We start from the raw sequence: 22,418 nt of genomic DNA on the forward strand, positions 1-22,418 counted from the left end.
TCCCAACCATGTCCCATTGTGGGGGCAGTTTGCCCTCCCAAGCCAGCTCCCAGTGTCCTCAAAGTGTCAAAGTCTGTTCCAGCGACGCTGAAAAGGATAGCCTGGAAATAAACCCATGATCCAGTGCTGGAAAGCTTGCCAGATCAAAGCTAATGAGGCACATCCTTAGGAAATACAAGGAAGTCAGGAAATGTCTAGTGTGATTACCTGTCATCATCAGTTCTGGAACGATTGCAGCAGGTTGGCAGGTGTGGCGGAATGCAGGGCTTTGATGGATCAGGGGAGGAAGTCCCAAGGTAAAAGAAACCACCTTCCAAACACTGAATTTCAATATCCCCTGTTCTGCCAATCTCATGGGGCTTAAAAAAAATCACCTTGTTACACAAAGTTTGCCAAGAGGGGCAGCAGTTCATTGTAGGGAATGCTCTCACACATACACCCATATCTATCGTGCCAAGTGAGACAGAAAACATACCCAACCAAGTCCATACTCCTGAGAGGAAGCCAGGATTTGGGATTAGTTTTGGCTCCTGTACTTAAAAAGGAATAGTTTTTGTTGCTAATTGCCTATTAGCATTTTTCCTTTACCACAATTGGCAGAGTACTGAAATATAGATTTGATCTATCTGTACATGTCTATATATAGACATTTAGACACATGTATATGTTTAAGGGTTCAACAGGTGTACCTCTGGGTGCTGGGTCCCAGTTAGTAGACTGCACTAGAATGAGAACAGCTGAGACACATTAGGCTAGACTCCCTGACCCACATCTGCAAGGCAGAACCACTGATTAGGGAGAGTGGTGCATGAACATTTCCTAATAAGCTGCTTGGATGGTATAATGAAGTCAACATGAAACATAATTACATACTTGAGAAGTTTCCATTATTTGCCATGTTCTGCTCTTTCAATGTATAGTAGGGTATCATTCTCTAAGCAGAAGGACAGAGAAGATGAATAAATCTTCCCATCCCAGCTGGGAACAATCATCGGCTTGTTTGGCCTCCAAAAGATATTGTTTCATAAGCACCTTCTGACTAAATCCTCTGAGAGGCTTTTAGAATCTTGAGTCTCTTTATTAATGAGCCCTTAGTCTGATATGTGCGGGCTTCTCAGGCCAATATGGGAGTATGTGATGGATAGAGACATTTTGCCAAAGGATGATTCTAGGGCCCCTCTCTTTTCAATGTTAAATCTCTGCTTCTACTTAGGTCAAACCTGAGAACAGGAGGGCTTGACCACATATTGCCCATGCTGACAGCTCCCTTTCCAATAAGTGACCCATTCTTATTGTCTTTGTTGGCTATTACATGAGTTCACTGTTCTTCATACATACAGACAAGCAATGTTTTGCAAGGAATGGTTTTAAATATACTTTACTTCATACTCCAAGTACTTATAGTACTCTCTGAAAGAAAGCAGTTCGTGAATTTATTACAATTCATAAATATTAGTGCTATGTGTACTGAGTGGAGTGGTATTCACTTTCTCCAATTGAAGGGATAATTGCTCCACCGGACTTGCTGGTGCACTTGGCTTAGGTAGAGAGTCAATTCTTAAGAGGGTGTATAATTGTGCCCTGAAAGTAAGTCTGGACATATCACCCTTCATATGACCATCACTGCTAGTTCTAACTCTAGTCAAATAGCAATGATTTCCCCCAATTTTGGGAAAAGACTAGTATAAATGAATTAAAAGTCTGAATTACATATCTTTCCAAAATATACTTATGCTACTTTTAAGAACAGATGATAACTTGAATTGTATTAAGGATCTATGGACAAGAATGTTTTGGAAGACCTACTTTAATCAATGGATGCAAATAATTATTAATTAGAATATCGGTTCTTCGAATGTACATGGATGATTCTAGTGTACTTGAAAACATTTTTTTTTCCTCTTTGAGTAACTTAAATATGCCTTTTGAAATTCTGTTTACACTGCTATTTGTTCAGCTTTTTCCACAGATATAGTATAGGTATATTATACTTTTCAAAGATATGCCAGCGCTGACCCTTGTCTGATTTATCATGAATTCATAATTGATGGAGAGTCTAAATTAATGAAGCTTAATGCAGATTGATACAACCAGTAGTGGTAATGACTTAGTCCAGGAATCTTTACAGTAGCTCCTTAAGGGCAGGGACCAGCTACTCTGTTTTGTTGTAATGCTATACAACATCAAGTTGGGTTTGCACCCAGTGGGTGTTTACAGAAGAATCGAAGCATTTTAGGGCAGGAAGAGAATTGAGTAGCCATCTAGTCCAACCACTCCTTGATAAAGAGTCCCTTCTAGGGGCAGCTAGGTAGCACAGTGGATAGAGCACTGGCCCTGGAATCAGGAGGACCTGAGTTCAAATCCAGCCTCCGACACTTGACACTTACTAGCTGTGTGACCCTGGGCAAGTCACTTAACCCCAATTGCCTCACCAAAAAAGAAAAAAGAAAAAAAAAGAGTCCCTTCTATAACATACCTTAAAAGTGTCTGGCCTTTCTTTTAGAGTCTACCCTCTAAAAGATAACTCATTATACCTGTAGGTCACTGATTAAAATAAAAAACAAACAAACAAAAACAAAAACAAAAACAAACCCCAGACATTTACATAGCACTCAGTATGTGCCAGGCACTGTGCTAAGTGCTTTGGAAATATTATCTCATTTGATTCTCACAACAGCCCTGGGAGGTAGTGCTGCTCATATTCTGATTTTACAGTTTAGGAAACTCAGGCAAACAGAGATTAAGTGACTTGCCCAAGGTTGCACAGGTAGTTAATGTCTGAGTGTGGATTTGAACTCAGGCATTCCTGACTTCATCAAGCCAAAATTCTCCTCTTTGCAACTTCACTTACTGCTCCTTGATTTGCCTCTGGGGCTAAACAGAACAAATCCAATCCCCCTTTACTTGACTGCCCTTCAAATACTTGAAGACAGCTTTCATATTCTCCCTAAGTCTTTTGTTCTACAGGCTTTTATCTTTCCATATCCCCCACAAGAAGTAGCACAAGATACTTTCTCAAGTGCTTTGCTAATATCAATGTAATCTATATATACAGGGTTCCCTTAATTGACCGGTTTAGTAATTTGACAATTAAAAATGAAGTTAATTAATCTGGCATTAGTGAATTTTGATGAAGGTTCATTGGCTCTTTGAATCCATTGCTTTCTTATTCTAAATCTTCACTAACTATTTCTTTTCAAATATGTTCTAGAATTTTGCTAGTAATTGAAGTCAAATTCACTGGTACCATTCTCTTCCCTCTTTTGGGAACTTGCCTTTCTCTAGTCCTACCCAACTTTTCCTGTTCTTCATGACCTTTCACAGATAATTACATAGCAAATTACATTTATTAGTTCTTTCACTATCTAAGAATGTTATTCAGTTGGGCCAGCTGATTTCTACTTATCAAGTACATCTCTTTTACTGCTTGTTTTCTTATCTTGGATATCACTTACCAGGTATCCATAATTGTTCTCTTTGGGTTTTTTTTTTTTTTTTTTAGTGAGGCAATTGGGGTTAAGCGACTTGCCCAGGGTCACACAGCTAGTAAGTGTTAAGTGTCTGAGGCTGGATTTGAACTCAGGCCCTCCTGACTCCAGGGCTGGTGTTCTAAACACTGCACCACCTAGCTGCCCCCAATTGTTTTCTTTGACAGAGGAAACATTAGCAATATAAAAATTAAGCAACTCTTCTGTCTTTCTACTTTTTGTTATCATCCTGTCCTTCCAAAACAATTGTCCAATAGTTTCTTTGACTGCAAAGCAGCCAAATGGTGCAGTGGAGAAAGTGTTTCATATGGAGTCAGGAAAACTTGAGTTTGAATCTGGTTTCAGGTTTAGTTGTGTGACTGAGCAATTCACTTAATCTTTCAGTTTTGGTGTTCTCATCTGTAAAATGGGATACAAAATAGCAACTACTTCACAGGGTTGTTGGGAGAATCAAATAATATAACACATAAAGTACTTTGCAAGCCTCAGAGCACTGTGTAAATGCTAGCTATTATTGTTAATATTTTCTTCTTTTCATCAATATAGCTAAAATGCCTTTTTTTTTTTTGGTTGTTATCGTCCTAGCTTTCCTCACCAGTCGCAGCTCATTCTGAGCTCCAGCATTCCTGACACTCTTCTTAGAGGACTGTGTTACTCATTTATATTCAATCTCTGTTATTGAACTTTACTTCTTTCTTCTGTAGATGTCTTTAAAAACCCATTTTGTTTGGTGAATTCCCTCTGCATCCATATCAGCATTTTTAGACATTACCTCCTTTCCTCCTCCTTGGCACTATTTTCCTTTGGGTCCTCAAGTTTCATTCTTTAGTGTTTCTTATTCCTGCTGTTTTGGCTTTCCTAGGAAAATTTTAGACCATGAGATCTGGCTTATCCTTTCTCAGAACATTTGAAATTTGTTCTTCTCTAATCTAAAGTGCATCTTTGACTATTCTTGGCTCCCGTCCATTTCTCTACCACAAAGTCTAAGACAGAGGACACTTGCCCCCAAGGTTCCACTTTGACAACCAGTTCTTCGCTCAATCCATATTGTTTCTCTCAATCAACCCCTTATCTATTATACCAATAACAGATCTTGTTTGAGCCGAGGTTAATCTTCCAGCTCTTTTTTTCCAGCCTCATATCTACCATTGGCAACACAGAGTAGTATGGAATTTTGGACAAATACGATGAGCAGAGTGAACATTGTGGTGGTTAATGCTGGTAGTGGAACAGACAGTCCACTTAGTGTTTACCTTATCTGTGGCCCCTGGTTGTACCTTTATATTGGAAGGGAGGGGGTGTCTGACTACAAATTATCTGAGTTCTTCACTGATGCTCAATGTGGAAAGGTAGGTGGTACAGGGAATAAAGTACCATGCCTGGAGTCAGGAAGATATCAGTTCAAATTTAGCCTCAGATATTTACTGTGTGACCCTGGACAAGTCACTTAATCACTGTTTGCTTCAGTGTTCTCATCTGGAAAAATGGGGATAATAATGGCATCTACCTCTCAGGGTTGTTGTAAGAATCAAATGAGATGATAATTATAAAGTGCTTAGCACATAGCAAGCACTATATAAATGTTATCTATGATTATTACTCAGTATTAACAAGCACCTCTTTAATCATCCTGCTGTGGTCTGGCAAAACAAAGTGATAGTGAAAGAGGAAAACTTAGGTTAACAAAAACAAAACCAAATCAAATTTAAAAAAAAAACAATAAAAATGTTCCAGAGTTAAGTGATCTACTGTACAATTAACAAATTACATTCAGTTTATTGCAAAAGTACCTTAACAAGAACAGGACTTTTATGCCAATCAAACCTCCTCATAAACAATACATTTCTTCTGGAAGATCCATTTTCCCTTGTTAATGTTCATTCATTTTGACACTATTTGTATTCTTGGGTTGATTTGTGTGAGCTTAATGAGACATGAGATCAGCATCACAAAAGCTATTTCAAACTCTCCCTGGCTCCTTGGTAGAAGTTAGTATTTCAGTGGATTTATTTGATTTGTGCATGGGGCTAGGAAGTTGTTAAGGTTAGGTTCAAACCTATCATCCATATGTTGGTCCAAACTTGAAACTGAACCTTTCATTCCTTTCTGGAAAGCAAGTTTGACTTTGCTTTTAGAATTGCCTTTTCACTTTCTTTGTCTCACAATCAATAACATTGACCATGTAAGTACTAACTACATGCAAAGCCATCTACCTATAAATCTGGAAGAATGCTGAAAGAATTGGAAATATGACTCCTATTCTTGGACCATTTAAAACTTAAGCAGAACTTACACATGTATCCATAAAATGGCTAAAGGGAACATATGGCATGTGGTCTAGTGGACAGAGATACCTGTTTTCTAATACATGCTTACCTGCAGGATCTCAAGTAAGTTTCCCCCTTTCTGAATCCCAGTTTCCTTATTTGTGATAATATAATAATAATAATAATAATAATAATAAAACATTACTATACTGCTTAGTATGTGCCAGGCACTGTGCTAAGTATTTTACAATTATCTCTTTTGATCCTCACAACAGCCTTGTGTGAGCTAGGTGCTATCCCCATTTTACAGATAAGGAAACTTAGGCAAACAAAAGTTTAAGTGACTTGCCCAAGGGGCATGCTGCTAGGAAGTGTCTGAGGTTATATTTGAACTCAGTTCCTCCTGACTCCGGTTCCATTGTTCTCTCTACTATGACATCTAGCTGCCCTGCATAATGATATAATATATATTTAGGAAAGAGACTATGTGCTACAGTGGAAAGAACACTGGCTTGGAGTCATAGGATATGGACTCCAATCCCAGTTCTACCACTGGGATGACTTCTGCTGCCTGTGTAGCAAATCACTTAGACTCATCATTTAACATCCATGAGTATCATCCATGAGTATTCCTTCACTTTTTTTTTGGTGAGGCAATTGGGGTTAAGTGACTTGCCCAGGGTCACACAGCTAGTAAAAGTCAAGTGTCTGAGGCTGGATTTGAACTCAGGTCTTCCTGACTCCAGGGCTGGTGCTTTATCCACTGCATCACTTAGCTGCCCCCCATTCCTTCATTTGTAAAATAAAGGGGGTTGGATTAGATGTCCTCTGAGGTCTCTTCTAGATGTAAATCTATCTATATCATTTCCCTGACTGTTTTTGTTTTTTAATCCAAAAGGCAGTTGTGAAAATCAAATGATACTTTACATGGGGAAATGCTTTGAGAAGTTAAAAGTATTATAGAAATGTCAGTCATCACAGCATAAACACTATTATCTGTCAGAGTTGAGATGTTCTGGTTACTCAGGTTTTCTGGTGATGAGAATAACCATATATGTGTACTACATATGGGTAACCATTTAAAAATTGGGATAATTAGGATATTATGTTACAGTGGGGATGGCATGGTAATTGGAAAATGCACTAGACTTGAAATTGGGACCTGAGATCTAGTTGTGGCACTGGCTGCAACTTGCTGTGTGATCCTAGACAAATCATTTAATCTCTCTTGGCTTCTGTTTCCTTATCCCTAATGCATCAAGGAGACTGTAATCTCATCAATGTGGATATTCCTACTTTCTGCCCAGAATTGATACTCATATCTTCTTAGCCTATGTGATTCTTGGTCATAATTTTCTCCACAGATTATCTATATCCTCCATAACCCTTCCTTTAAGTCATTTTATACCTCATAGGTAACAATGCATTATATAGCCTGTTTTTATCCCATAATCCCCTTTTCTGATCATACATATCTTGAATGACAATCCCGCACCCCCTTCTTTAACACATTCGATCACTGGAAATGTATTGTAGTAATCTGTTCCTACTTTTGGTCTTTGGGTCCCCTGCAACTTTGATCCTTTTGAAACTATAGTTTTTTTGGTTGTTTTTGTTTGTTTATTTGTTTTGTTTTATGAGGCAGTTGGGGTTAAGTGACTTGCCCAGGGTCACACAGCTAGTAAGTGTCAAGTGTCTGAGGCCGGATTTGAACTCAGGTCCTCCTGACTCCAGGGCTAGTGCTCTATTCACTGCACCACCTAGCCACCCGAAACTATAGTGTTTCAAGATTCATAATCATAATAGGAAAATATATTAAAATATAAGTTTTGTGCCAAGTAGTAGATTAGAATCATTAAAGTCATCATACAATTTTCCAAATGAAATCCATCCTTTTTTCTTCTTCCTATTCATTTCTGGTTTCAACTCATTGCCTATTTGCAGTGTTTATCCTAGACATGTGTATGGATGGATGAACTAAATGGACTGACCTCTTAACTGTATATTATTGTCTGAACAAAAGCCTTTCTTCATCCATTTAGTTTTCCCTGTATAGTTTGCTAGGATGATCTCCTCTGAGTAATCATACATTTTATTGGGGAGTCCCTGCATTGTTTTGGGGCTTCTCACACTCATCACAGTATCAAATTTCTTATCTATAAGGTGGTGATAATATCCATCATACCTATCTCCAAGGTTGTGGACATTAAATGAGATACCATATGAGAACACATTGAAAAATGAAAAACATCATGTAAATGTAAAGTTTTAAAGCCTTTTTTTATTCTGCTGAACAAAAGAATATTTCACACTTTTGTGTGGAAAGGCCAGTTAATAGAGAGCTCTGGTTAAATTAGAAATGGTTAAACACTTTCTTTGTATTAGCAAATGTGTCAAAGTAGAATACAAACTAATTTTAAAGTAGTGGAGATGCAGATTTAAAGGGTGTTCAAAAGTCAGTTGGGCAATATCTGAGCCACATAGAAAAATACCTCCTTCTTACTTTTTCACATCTGGGTTGCCTTTCTAAGCCTTGAGAAGATTCAATCTGCAGGGCAATCCTCATTCACTTTGATTCCCCTTCTCTTTATGTCCCATGATTTCCCTAAATGAATAAGCCTCTCTAGCCAGATTGATCAACTAAGTTTTTCTCAAGTATACCTTCCCGACTTTTGCTTCCAAAGTTTTCCCAACCTAGAACACTATTTTCTCTGCATTCTGCCTGTTCAGTTTCCACCCATCTTCCAAGATCCACCTCAGATCTTTGCTCCTCCAGAAAGTCTTCAATGACTACTCCAGCCCACGGTGCTCTCTCTCTTTTCTCTCTGAACCCCCATAGCACTTATTGTTTGCATTATTCATTTTGGCAATTAATCACACACTGCTTTGTCACCAATCTTCTATTATTGTCCTGAATTATTTTTATTAGTTCTGGTATTATTTAACATATTGCATGTTTGTGCCTTTTATTCTAGAGAGAAGGGGCACAGTAGAGTGGGTTAAGAGGTAGTTTGGGAGCCAGGAGAGCTTTCCTAGCTGTGTAACTACAACAAAATCATGTTACCCTCTCTGGGACTTGGTTTTCTTTTCTGTAAAATGGGGGTGATAATACTTACAATACCTCTCTCATAGGGTTGCTGTGAGCGATAAATGAGATAATGCATTGGATTGAAAACAGAAGGGAGAACATGTTTCTGGAGATGACCATGAAAGTCAGAGATCCTTTTCCAAAGTGGTCGATGGTTTGGGTTGTGGCTCAGGCTCTGAGTGAACATGGCAATAGGCCTCAATTCCCAGACAAAATTTACAGATCAAACTGTTGGCATGGGACTAGAAGAAAAGAAGAGAAGCTGTTTACAGGGTTTTCACCTTTGACAAAGACAGAAGCTCTAATGCAGAAATATGCTATAGTATTGTGGATGGTAATGATGATGGGGAAGTTTTTATTGATCCTAGACCTAGCATGAGTTCTGCCAGGAAACAATTTATGATAGGGAGTGATGAGATCCTAAGAGAAGGGATTTCTGAATCTCAAATATGGAGAATGCTATTTTTTTTGTTCTTTATTTGTTTCTAATTAATTTTCTTATTTCAATAGGTCTATGTATTTGTGTGTATGTATGCATGAGCACTTGTATACATATGTGCATATATGTCCTTTTAAACAGTCAATCTCATACATGAAAAGAAAGGCAAAAAGTATATGACTTTTCTCTCTTTTCTGTTCTATTGATATACTTTGGGAGCAGTTTCTTTTCTTTTCTTTTCTTTTCTTTTCTTTTCTTTTCTTTTCTTTTCTTTTCTTTTCTCTTCTTTTGTTTTCTTTTGTTTTCTTTTTTTGGGAGCAGTTTCCAAAAGCTTCACTGATGCCTCCAGGTTGGATGCAGTGATTTGTTTTCTGACTTCTCTTGATCTGCTTCCTTAATCTTTCACAATCCCATTATACAAGCATGTACATCCATATAGACCATAATCTCCTTGAGGGCAAGGGCTGTTTCATTTTTTGCCTTTTGTAACTCTGGTGGCTAGCACAGTGCTTGCCGTTTAATAAGTGACTGACTGATTATGAATAGTGCTTTACAAGCCCTTAAAGTGTTCTGGACATCTGAACTCTGATTTTGATGATTATCTCTTTAACTATATGGTGAGGGCTATGGAAATCAGGTGATGTGAGATCCCTTGAAGGAAACTGGTGATGTTTAGATTAGAGATGAAAATATTTCATCTAGGGGTCAGAGGCAGGTGACATAATTGCTGTTTACATACATGTGAAGTGTTGTCATAAGGGAGGAGTAGGCTTGATTCTTTGAGAAGGGAACAGAATTAGCATCAATTGTGGGCAGCTACAGAGTAGCCCATTTTAGCTCAGTGTAAGAAATTCCTAATAATTAGAACTGCCTATGAATAAGCTACCTTGTGACATTATAAGATCCCCATCACTGAAGAAGTTTAAGCAGAATGTGGGTTACCACTGGTCAGATATATGGTAGAGGGAATTCCTACTTAAGGTGGAAGGTTGGAGATAAAATTGCTACTCAATTCCCTTCATCCCCTAAAATTTTTTGAGTCTGGGGGGCAGCAGTGGATAAAGCACCAGCCCTAGATTCAGGAGGATCACCTGAGTTCAAATCCAGCATCAGACACTTGACACTAGCTGTGTGACCCTGGGCAAGTCACTTAGCCCTCATTTCCCTGCCCCCACAAAAAAGATTTTTATGAGTCTAAAATTGACTGTAAATTCTCTGAGCACAGGGACCATGCTTTATTTTGCTTCACTTTCTTCAGATTGTTTGTGTTTAGACCTGGACGTCAATAACTTCAGCCTCTCTCCCTAAGATTTACCTAGATAATAGTAGGAATTCACAGAAGAGGGGCTGAAGAAGTCCTTCTGGATCAACTTATACAGGACAGTGATGTACTTATGATGTGGTATGGAATTTGGGGTCGAATTGATCATGAGGGCCAGCTCAATACATAGGTGGGATATAGGTCTTAATCACATGATTTCATGGGCATTTTGGATGGTATCCCCAACCAAAAAAAAAAAATCTTCGCTGGCTAGCTGGTGTCAGCTAAACAATTACAGATTGTGCTTTTGATTCAGGGACACATGTTTTGGTAAAATTCCAACCTTCCTGGTCTAAGTAGTACTTCTAGATTTAGTGGTCATTTAAAGAAAAGGAAGAAAAAGAAAAGAAAAGGAAGAAGTTAGAGGCAGCTAAGAGTTGTGGAAAGAGACCTCAGCTTTGAGTTAAGAGGAGTTGGACTTAAATCTTACCTAGCATACCTGCCAGTTGCAAGTCTCTTAACCTTTGTACTTCTGAAGCAACTTTCTAGACAGGGGTGTATAACCTCTGTGTGTGTGTGTGTGTGTGTGTGTGTGTGTGTGTGTGTGTGTGTGTGTGTGTGTATCATAAAGCTCCATTTTTAGAAGGAGGCCCAGGTCAACCATATCTTCATTCCTCTCTAGGCTGCACTCCAGATTCATCTCCACAGGACTTTCTCTATCATGCCCCCAGGCTGATACTTTTATTCCCACTCCCACTTACTCACTTTCAGCTCTCTTTTATGTTATCTCTCCCCACTCCTTGAGGGCAGGGACTGTCTTTCTTTCTGCTTACATTCCCAATGCTTTGCAGAGTTCCAGGCATATAGTAAGTGCATAATAAATGCTTGATGACTTCACTTTGGCAGTCTGGTGAAACCTATGGACATCTTCTCAGAGTAATGTTTTTAAATAAATAAACAATAGAGTTACAAAGAAAACCAATAAATTAAATAGTTATTTTTTAAAAAATCAAGTTCACAGACTTTAGGGTAAGAATGCCTTCTCAAGGATTTATGTACTAAATCATAGGTTGCTGCTTCTTCTTTTTTTCCCAGGAGAAAATTCTCATACCATAAATAAGTTATCAGATCCTTTCCTAAAAACTATTTTGTTTTGCTTTGATCAGGGAAACAGTGGAGAAGGGATTAGATACCCATGGTAAAAACAAGAGGAACCTCTGAGAGAAAAGTACAGAAAAGAGAGACTAGGGATGCTGAAGATAAACTGTGCCAATTTAATAATCTCCCTGAAGGCAGATCCTTGGTAAATTTCCTAAATAATATGCAAATGCCAGACTGGATACTGTTTAATGTACTGTGTCTATTCAAACATTCAAGTGAGGTGTGAACACAACTTGATTTCCTGATTATTGTTATTAAACATCACTTCAAACTTGTTGAATTTTCTCCCTGCCTTCAAGGCTTAGCTCAGGTATCACCTCCTCATAGAAACCTTTTCTCTTGGCTATCCCTTCTTCCTGCTCCTCACGTTTCCTGGCAAAACTGATTTCTCCCTCCTCAATTTTCTCTTAGTACTTTGTCTGGACCTTTCTATCTCATTTTCCTTTTATTATTGGACTCTTGTCCCTCCCATTAGATTGTAAACGTCTTAAAAACAAGGCCTATAACATATCTATTTTTGTGTCCCTTTAATCTAACACCTTCCCCTGCTTAATAAAAGCTTATTGAATGAATTGAACTAAGATGAATAGGCTCTCAAAACTCCAGCCTGAGGATCAGCAGGCAGCTCTTAGGTCCAGGATAATGGGAGACATACTTGGAGATGCTCAGCAGTGCATTCCAAGAGGCAACCATTAATATATGGGTGTTCTGCTTTGTTTTTCGTTTACCTGGGAAACACAGAAATAATCTAAAAGCTAAAAATATATGTTATGGTACTCAGCCTATCACTTAAAAAAATTCCTCCCTCACACAATATGAAAAACTAAGGTAACCACTGGACAGGAAGAAGATATGAGACATATTTATCAATTAATCATGATTATTTGTAATTCATTAATACATTGCAATTTATTAATGTATTAAGACATTTAGGTAGGAAGAACTCCATGGATGTATGTATGTGTGTGTGTGTGTGTATGTGTTTGTGTATGTGTTTGTGTAGGTGACTCTGGGATGAGGGAGACTTCTGTTCTAGGGGAGAGGTTCTCTAAGATGGGTACTGATAAATCTCTTCCCTAGGAATTCTCTACCAGCCCCTCCCCTGGGCCCTTTATTTCTCTGAAGCCAATCTGATGGCACTTGCTCATACCTTACAGAGACCCCCAAAAGAGCAGATATGTGATGTGACTCAGCATTTCACAGTCCCAAGAGGATTCAGGGGCTGGCAGACAACAATTGGTTTTCTCAAAGACTGTCAAAGCAGCAACCAGAGAAGAAGCAAACAGGATTTCTCTTTCAATATCTCTTTCCTGCCTCTTCAGAATGGACATAGCTACAGAGTCCTCCAGAGCTTGCCAATCTGACTAGGCAACAGGATCAAAACATATTAAAACCCCTCCTTACAGCCTATGGGTAAATAGCTGACAATCGAGGAACTTTGAGAGTATATAGTATAAGAAAGTCAGTCTAATGTTACAGGAAGACCATTGGTCTAGGAGGCACAAACAGATTTCACAGTTGTGCTAGAGTTGGAAGGAACTCTTTTTTTTTTTTTTTTTTTTTTTTGGTGAGGCAATTGGGCTTAAGTGACTTGCCCAGGGTCACACAGCTAGTAAGTGTCAAGTGTCTAAGGCTGGATTTAAACTCAGGTCCTCCTGACTCCAGGGCCGGGGTCTATCCACAGTGACACCTAACTGCCCTGAAGGAACTCATTTTTACAACTGAGTAAAATAAGGCCCAGAAAGGCAATGACTTGCCTAAGATCACACACAGCAGACCTGAGATTTGAGCCCGGATGAGCTTTTGTTCATACCTTACAGTAAAAGCCTGGGTGTCCGTGTAGATCTGGGGAAATGAATTCAGATAAAACTGTCACCGAGTTTGTCTTGATTCATTCTCTTTCTAGTTGAGCTACCTTGAACAAGTCACAACCTTCCCTGAATCTTTCCCCCAATCAAATATATCTAAGATTGTATTTTCATGGAACCAATCATGAGGTTAGGTGAGGTTATACTTATATATGCTTATAGGGAAGAATGGGCCTTTCTAGAGTACACCAGAGAGGTAAAGTGTCAGTAAGTCAGATGCCCCTTGGGAACTGCAATAGCCCATTTATAGGCTACTTCTCTCCTTGGTCTAAATCTTATTTAAATTTTCAGCACTAGATTTTTCTGTGTGTGACTCTGGAGACCTCAGGTACACTTTTGAAAATTTCCTAGGAAGTCCAACTTCCCTACCCGCCTCTCCCTTCTTTTTTTACATCTCTAAATATCCATTACACAAAGTATCATTGTGGGCACTTTATAGTAGCAGCCAGAATTTATGTTTCTGTTTCTCTCTGTCTCTCTCTATCTTTTCTCTCAGGAAGGAAAGAGAGAAAGAAATGGACAGGGAGAGCTAGTTCAGATAAAACTGGGACTGACTCTCCACTCTCATGATAGAGATGATTTTCTGAGTTTACATAAGTAGGATTGGTCTCCAATCTCTCTTCCTTTGTCTCTCTCCTCCTGCCCCAAGTACTTCTGTGTCTCATCTCTTCTTCCTGTTCTGCCTCTTTCTGGGTTGGGTCCAGAAGAAATATATTGAATTCTGAAGTGAGTTGAAGCACTGCCATTGTCTGACCACTAGGAACAGAAACCTGGTAGTTTTCTCAAGAGTTTGAGCTCCCTTTTTTGTCTTCTTTCCACCTGGACAACAGACAGGATGTTTGAAAATGAAATATTGCCTTCTTGAGGGAGGGGGGTAAAGATGTTTTACACACTTCACAGGTTGTGCTAAAAAAAAAAAGAACCATTTTTAAAAGCTACAGGAAGTAGTTTACAAAATATGTAGCACAACTCCCAATCCACAGAAGATGACTCTAAAATATGCCATTAGACAAAAGTAAGCTAAGAGCCAAATTAGAGCTAAATATATTCATTCTTACAAAATCTGCTATTTTTGAGTTAAATGTTGCGGAAATTACAGAATTTGCATTTAATTATTTTAATAGATCTTGTTTACAGATGACTAGGCAAAAAATAAAAGTAAAAATAAAAAAAAAACACAAATGAATTCACTTTGACTGTTCTGGCTGTAACTGCAGCTAAAATAGAAAAATATCTTTTCAATGGAGTCTAACAACATGGGGAGGAAACCATTTAATTGAACTTAACCTCAAGATTTCTAACTACTTGCATATCATATCAGTTGAATGTGTTTTTGTTTTTGTTTTGATTTGGGGAGTGAGTCCTGTTTCTCTTATGTATGTTCAGGGGAACCAGGTCCATACCTGTTGACCAGAGTTGACTTACCCCATTACACAGGGTGTATATGTGTGTATGTGAATTCATTCTGATTATTTAAAGTTTGTTTTTTTTTTCTTAACATTAACAAAGGGCGTGGCTGTAATAGTTTCTCAGATGTTTCCAAAGTCCCAGGCATAACTTGAAGAAAAAGCAAAGACCCCACAGTCTTATCTGTCTCTTCAGTCTACCTTGAGAGCACCCTCATTTTTGATTGTTACTCCTGCTGCACTTCTACAGTTCCCCAAGGAAACAGGAGTCTTGATTGCAGGGCTTAGTCATGAGTAGAATTGTGAAGTAGGGAAAGCTAGTGTAAAGGAAAAAACACTTAGGAGCCAAAAGACCCAGGTTAAAGTCCTCTATGTGATAACAGCTAACTAGGTGACTTTGGGTAAATTGTTACTTCTCTGGGCCTCAGTTTACTCAAATGTAAAATGAGGGAGTTGGACCAAATGATCTCAATCTGCTAAATGCCCACATACCAGATTGTCCAACTGAGTATTAATTTGTAGAATATTTTATTTTTAGGTATTCTAGTACAATGAAAAGATGATTGCATTTGGAAAGGAAGTATCTGAATTCAAATCCTGGTTCTATTATTTTACTACCTGTGTGACCTTTGGCAAGTTAGTTGGCCAATCAATTAGCATTTGTTAAGTAACTACTATGTGCCAGACAGTACTAAGACATTAAGAAAGATACACACACACACACACACACACACACACACACACACACATACACACACACACACACATATAGTCCCTGCTCTCAAGGAGCTCATAGGCTAATGGAGGAGATAACGTGTGAATAACTATGTATAAACAAGACAGAGAAAGGAGAAATTGAGGGTAGTTTCAGAGGGAAGGAAATAGAATTAAAGGGAAGGAAGAAAACCTTCTTGTGGTACTTTAGCTGAAATTTGAAGAAAGCTAGGGAAGCTATGAGTTGGAGATAAGTCAATTACTTAAACTTTCTGAGTTTTGGTTTTGGATTGGGTTAGATGACTTCTCTCATACAGCTACGGGGTGAAGTGCTGGGCTTGGAGTCAGGAAGATTCTTCTTTCTTAGTTCAAATCTGGCCTCAGACACTTACTAGCTGTGTGATCCTGGGCAAGCCACTTAGCCCTGCTTGCCTCAGTTTCTTCATCTGGAAAATGAACAGGAAAAGGAAATGGCAAACCACTCCAGCATCTTTGCCAAGAAAACCCCAAATGGGATCACTAAGAATCAGACATGGATGAAAGTATGATCAATCTGATTGGAACCAATTTACCTTTCTGGAAGGATCTATGTTGGGTCTCTTCTGGAAAGTGTACCTACAAAAAAGTCCAGCCCTGATAGAATCTTCTCCCTCCAAGCCTGCCCCACACTCTAGGAATCAAAAGCTTATCACTGAGCCCTGTCCTTACCCAAGCAACACCAACTTATAAAAGTTAGGAGCACTCAGCTATAAAATAGACTTGCCCTGAATAAACAAGCAAGATAGATCTGTCCATTAAAGCTCAGTGTAAATAGAGGACCTAGCATAAATAGAAGGTCTAGAGTTTCTTTAGAGGGAAACAGATTTTCTTAACTGTTTGTGTTGATGTCTACTGAATCAAATAGTGTAGTGGCATCCAAAGTGAGAGAGAGTCCTACTTTAAGGGTTGATCAGTAGGGAAGATGGATTTCATCCCGATGAAGTTTGTATCTGACACAACCACATTTTCCCCTCACTCTCTCCCTCTACTGTGTATATGCTCACAACCTCTCCTCTTATGAGCCAAGAACCGGACCCTCAGGGGAGCCTCAATTTACCTAACCACTATCTGGGTGCTCACAGCAGCAGCTGTGCCAGTGCCCTCGTGAAAATTCCCATCTTCTCTTTCCCTACCCACACCATAGCCTTGGTACAGTGTCTGGTGAATAAGAATTGCTTCTGGCTTCTTTTCCTTTTGGGTAGGACAGAATGAAGTCACTCATAACTGGATTGTGATCAGCACCGAACATCTTTTCCATTATCTTTCCCTTGAACCCACCCATCTTCCACATTTCCCACTACCATCTTTCCAGGCAGTAACTGAGGTTCAGAAGCTTAGTGCTATCTCTGACTCTTCACTCTACCCCAACACACATATCCAATTAGCAGCTACCAGATCTATTTATTCTCACTTCTATAGCTCTCTCACATCTGTTGATTTCTTTCTACTGAACACAGTCACCATTCTGGTTCAGGCCTTTTTCACCTCTCACCTGGTCTATTGAAATAGCCTCCTAATTGGTCTTTCTGCCTCAAGTCTTACCTCTCTCCATTCCACTCTCCACACAGCTGCCAAGAAGATTTTCCTAAAGTAAAGGTCTTACTGTGTTACTCAATGAATTTGCATAGCTGCCCACTGACTTTAATGTCAAATATTATTTTGTCTTTTTATTTCTATTTTTTGTATTCTATAGTTACATAAATATTAGTCCAGTGTCCTTCTATCTCAAAGAGGACCATGACATCATGAATTGAACTGAATTGGATTTAAGTGAGGGAGGGCTGTGCAAGATCATCTGGATTGAGTGGTAAGATATCAGGACAACTGGGGATGGCCCCAGATGCTTAAGACAATTGGGGGTAAGTGACTTACCCAGGGTCACACAACTAATAAGTATCTGAGGTGAGATTTGAACTCAGGTCATCCCAATTTCAGCTTCTATTCCACTTTCCTCAGAGGGAGAAGTTCTCAGCTAGTATTTTATCTACCTACTCCCTTAAACATTAGTAGTCTAGGGAATGTGGTTTTCAGTTTCAATCTAACTTCTGATTGCTGTTTCACTAATGGGGGTAAATAGGAAGACCCCATGCTTTATATCCAAGGCTTGACCCTTTCCTACCAAATACCAATTCCATAATGAACATACACATAGGTAGCAAATGTGGAGCCTAAAATTCTAATTGTGATGTCTAAAAATCTAATGAGTGGTTGCCTTAAATTAGAAATGTATAGCACCAATCTTTGGGCATTAAGTATTTATTAAAGTATATTAGGGGTTAGCAAAGAGAAACATGTGGAGAAAGAAAGAAAAGAAACCTTGCTCCCTGCATCTGAAGCTGCTCCTCTTGCCACCTCCGATGGAAAGGAAAAGGGTCCTTCTCTCGAGAGGAAGCCCCCAGCAGGCCTGCCCAGGCGTGGTCCCTACATACACACACAGCTCTGAGCTAATTGGCTGATAGTATTGATAGACAAGACTTACAGGCAGTAACTTCTAGACTCCAGACAGCTTCTGGATGCTTAGTCACATGTTTTCTTTTCAGGGGGGCATTGCCCTGATTGTCACAATGTCCCTCTCAGCAGGGTGGTGGTGCTCCAATTCTTACACAAAGAAGCCAATTTTTCTAAGTGGAATAGCAAAACCCAGAAGAAATATACATAGAAGACTATATACCAGACAATACAGAGTAAAAACAAGGTCACTCAGGTATATCAAAGATAGATTTTAAAATCCTAGATTTTACCCAGGGAGAAGTTCCTCAAAGTCTCTAGGATACCAAGCTAAGGAGAGGGATGTGATGGAGATGGCCAGCTTCTCTCATGTCTGCTTCTTTGCAGAGTCTTTTCTTTTAGTAACTTGAAGTGGAGTTGGCATCTTCCATCTTCTCTCTTGAAGCCAGAAGCCAAAAGTACCTGAAGAGAGACTGAAGATTCCCAGAGGGAAGAGAATGAACTTCTCCTTTCTCTAACTTTCACCAGTTTTGCCCCACTTAACACAGGTACAGGGCCTTGATCTCCACCAATGAGGAGAGAGTCCCATACCAGGTTATGCAGGGAGGAGGTTATAACTCATGGACCATTGGTTAGGGAAGATGGGCCCAGATGGCAGCTATATTGAAGAAATGAGGAAGTTTCGTGCTATGGGAGAATGCTTAAAGGAGGAGGAAAGGCAGCAAGGGGAACAAGGGAACATGAAAGATAATTGTGTCTTGCTTTACCATTTTGTCTTGGGTCTATCCTGAGAATAAATATCTCCTTATGATCATGATGGAAGAACCACTCGTCAACAGTTAACTCTAGGCTGTGTATGAGTCATGTACTTCCTGGTATGGAATGAAATAATTCTTTTTCTTAATTACTACACAATATTAACAGTACTGTATCACATACATATTAATTAAAATCCCAGTACATCCAAAGCATCCTAATTTTCTTTTGAATCCCTGGCATCATAGTTCTTTTCATCTAGCTTCTAGATTTCTGAACCTTGTTCTCTGAAAATAAGGGGTGGGACCTTTTTCATTGTTCACTAGTGACAAACTCGATCTGCCTTCAAGTTGAAAAGAGAAAAGAGTTAGCAGCTCAGAGGTAGTAAAATCATTGCAGAGTCTGTAAGTGAACCAGAAGGGCCTTGAAAGCTCTTGGAGAAATGGAAGGGTAGAATTTGTCGGGGCGGGGGGGGGGGTGGGTGGGTATCCTAAAGGAACCACTGAGACAAGTGCATAGCTCTGAGCAGCTATTTGATAGTAACTATAGAAAAGGACAGATTTTTTTTTTTTTTTTTAGTGAGGCAATTGGGGTTAAGTGACTTGCCCAGGGTCACACAGCTAGTAAGTGTTAAGTGTCTGAGGCCAGATTTGAACTCAGGTACTCCTGACTCCAGGGCCGGTGCTCTATCCACTGTGCCACCTAGCTGCCCGGACAGATTTTGTGAATGGGGCAGGCCAGCTTTCTTTAACTTCCCAGGCTTTCCTTGGTATTCAACTTCTTCTTCCCTTTCCTCCTTTCCTATCTCTCACTCTTTAAGATTTACAGAGTCATCAAAAAGGATAGTCTATAGGTTTGGGGTCAGGAGAGGCATAGGAGTTACAGAAAGAAGGAGTCACTTCTGTAACGATTGGAATGATGCCACCTGCTGGAGACTTACTGTAGGAAAGCTCCAACATGAGGAGAGGGCCTCTGAGGGCAGGACCATGCATCTTTTCTTTGGCATCAGGAAGTGATGTTTGCTTGTGGGAGGAAGAAGGGAGAGCCTGGCACTCTGACTCTCACTCTTTCCTGAGGACTCTGGTGGAGAAGGCAGCTAGAAATGCGCTCTCCCTTTAATAGATAGATGAATCCAGGCCTTTCCTTCTTTCTTTACCAAATTCTTATTCTTCTTAATAAATGCTTAAAAGTCTAACTCTTGCTAAAGCTTATAATTTATTGGCGACCACTCATTAGATATTTTAGACAGTATAGCTAGAATTTTAGCCCTTACACCTCTATGGGAAAATGATATGAAAAGCTTGAGAGCCACTGATATATCATCCTATCATTTTAATATGCCATGCAGAGTTGTGGCATAAAATATTGTAAATGCAGCTTGGGGGGGAATCATAATCATTATGCATCAGCCTTTGCATTAGAAAGTTAACCCTTTGTCTTTTGATACAAGCTTGGATTCACCTGTGTATTGAAATCAATATTTGAAATAATAATCACATAATAATAATAGCTAACATTTATATAGTGCTTTAAGATGTGCAAAGTGCTTCACATAAATCATCTCTGTTGCTCCTCACAACAATCCTGTGAGTTAGGCGCTATTATTATCCCAATTTTATGGATGAGGAAACTAAGGTTGAGTGTGGTTAAATGATTTGCTTAAGTATTAGCACTAAGAGTATGTGTTGATTCTCTGTAAGGCTCTGTGAAGGATGCAGATGAAACATAATTTTTGTTGTTGTTGGGATTTTGGTTTTTGGGGTTTTTTTGTTTTTGTTTTTTGGCCTAAAGGAGCTTACTTGACTTGACAAAGCTAGTATACCATTATTAGTTACATATTTACATAAAAGGTCAAGACACGAAGGTCCAGAATGCTTCAGTAGTACTGTGACCCAGGGAAGATAGAGATCACTGTGGGTGAGGGTACGCTTGAAAGGATTCTTTGAGCAGGTAGGACTTGAATTAGATCTTAAAGGCTTATTAAGGTTTCAGCAGACAGAAGGAGAAGAAGAAAGGGATGCTCTCTTGATTCTGGGTATTCCTGACACAGTGATGCTTGCAGCAACTTATATTTTGGTCTCATGAGAAAATTAAATAAAAACCAAATGCAGAGTTGAATAAGGGTTATGACCAGGAACTAATAGAGAGATATATCATCAGGACTTTCCCCCATGGTGGTAAATCTCAAGGTCACAGATAATACTGGTAGTCCTTTAACAACACTGAAACAAGAACAAGCACATACATTTTGTTTTGCTTTGACCAGGTGTGATTTTATCAGTATAGGGAACTCCTGGTGAAGAATTTCTTTGAAACTGCAAGAGACCTGAAAGGTCATCTAACCCTGACCCTTGCTTTACAGATAAGGAAACTGGATCAGAGCAGTGAAATCACTTACCCAAGCTCACACAGGTGGTAGTAAATGTCAGAGCTGGAATTTGAACCCAGGTCTTCTGCCTTCGAAGCCAGTGCTTCTTCCATGGGGCCATACTTCCTCTTTTTTTTTTTTTTTTTTTTGGTGAGGCAATTGGGGTTAAGTGACTTGTCCAGAGTCACACAGCTAGTAAGTGTTAAGTGTCTGAGTCCGGATTTGAACTCAGGTCCTCCTGAATCCAGGGCCGGTGCTCTATCCACTGTACCTAGCTGCCCCCATACTTCCTCTTAACAAAGAAGATTGAAAAATTGTTTTTACATGTAATTGGGGGAAAAATAAAATATTAAACAAAAACAAATCCCCAAGAAAAACAAAGCAGATTGTCAGTTTCTTGGCAACTTTTAGTCTGACGATCACTTAGCAAGAATAATTAAATTAGAAAATGACCAGATAGTCAGGTACTGAGTTCCCTGAGCAGGGTCTTGGGTCCTCCATGCCCAAGTCTTTCTATGTAGCAGTGACTTCCCAAGCTTGTCTTAGATGCGGTGTGTGGAGATTGATCAAATCAGAGAAATTTCTGGCTAACTCTCTGTGATTCCAAACTATCACCTATTTGATCACCTAGTCATTTCCAGGAAGACTTCAATTCCAGGATTTTCTTTGTTTATTCCATACTTGACCAGTCATCTCAAATTCCTTTCCCCCTCACTGGCTACACATTCTAAGTACCAATGGTGTTTGTCTCTAGTTACAGTAGAGTAGCCAGGAGAAGTGATTAGATGGAATTCCATCAAGTTGCTATTTTGGGGGGAAGCCTGAATTGCACTGTGGGCCTGGGAGAGGCAGATTTGGTTTCGTTAATGCCAGATCCCTCTGTGGGCATAGGGTGGAGGCCTAGTCCTCAGAACTGAGAGAGAAAGGAGATACCACATTTGACCTGAGTAATTACGATCTCTGTTGAGTATTGGGAGGAACTCAGAATATTTCACTTTTATATTCATTTTGCTGGAGCCAGCCTGGCTCCCTCTGAATTTACATTTCTGAGATATATGTTTTTGGGATGGGGTGGGACAGAGGACAGAAGGATGATTTCCTGTTTATCTCTAGCT

General features: G+C 39.3%; 1 protein-coding gene across 4 annotated transcripts in view; it reads left to right on the plus strand.

The window, feature by feature from the left end:
- Positions 1 to 22,418, plus strand: part of SHISA9 (shisa family member 9) — a 450,559-nt gene that overhangs the window by 182,070 nt on the left and 246,071 nt on the right. The window lies entirely within an intron of this gene.

Source organism: Dromiciops gliroides, chromosome 1 (genome assembly GCF_019393635.1).
Source record: "Dromiciops gliroides isolate mDroGli1 chromosome 1, mDroGli1.pri, whole genome shotgun sequence".
In the NCBI taxonomy this organism is placed as follows: Eukaryota; Metazoa; Chordata; class Mammalia; order Microbiotheria; family Microbiotheriidae; genus Dromiciops; species Dromiciops gliroides.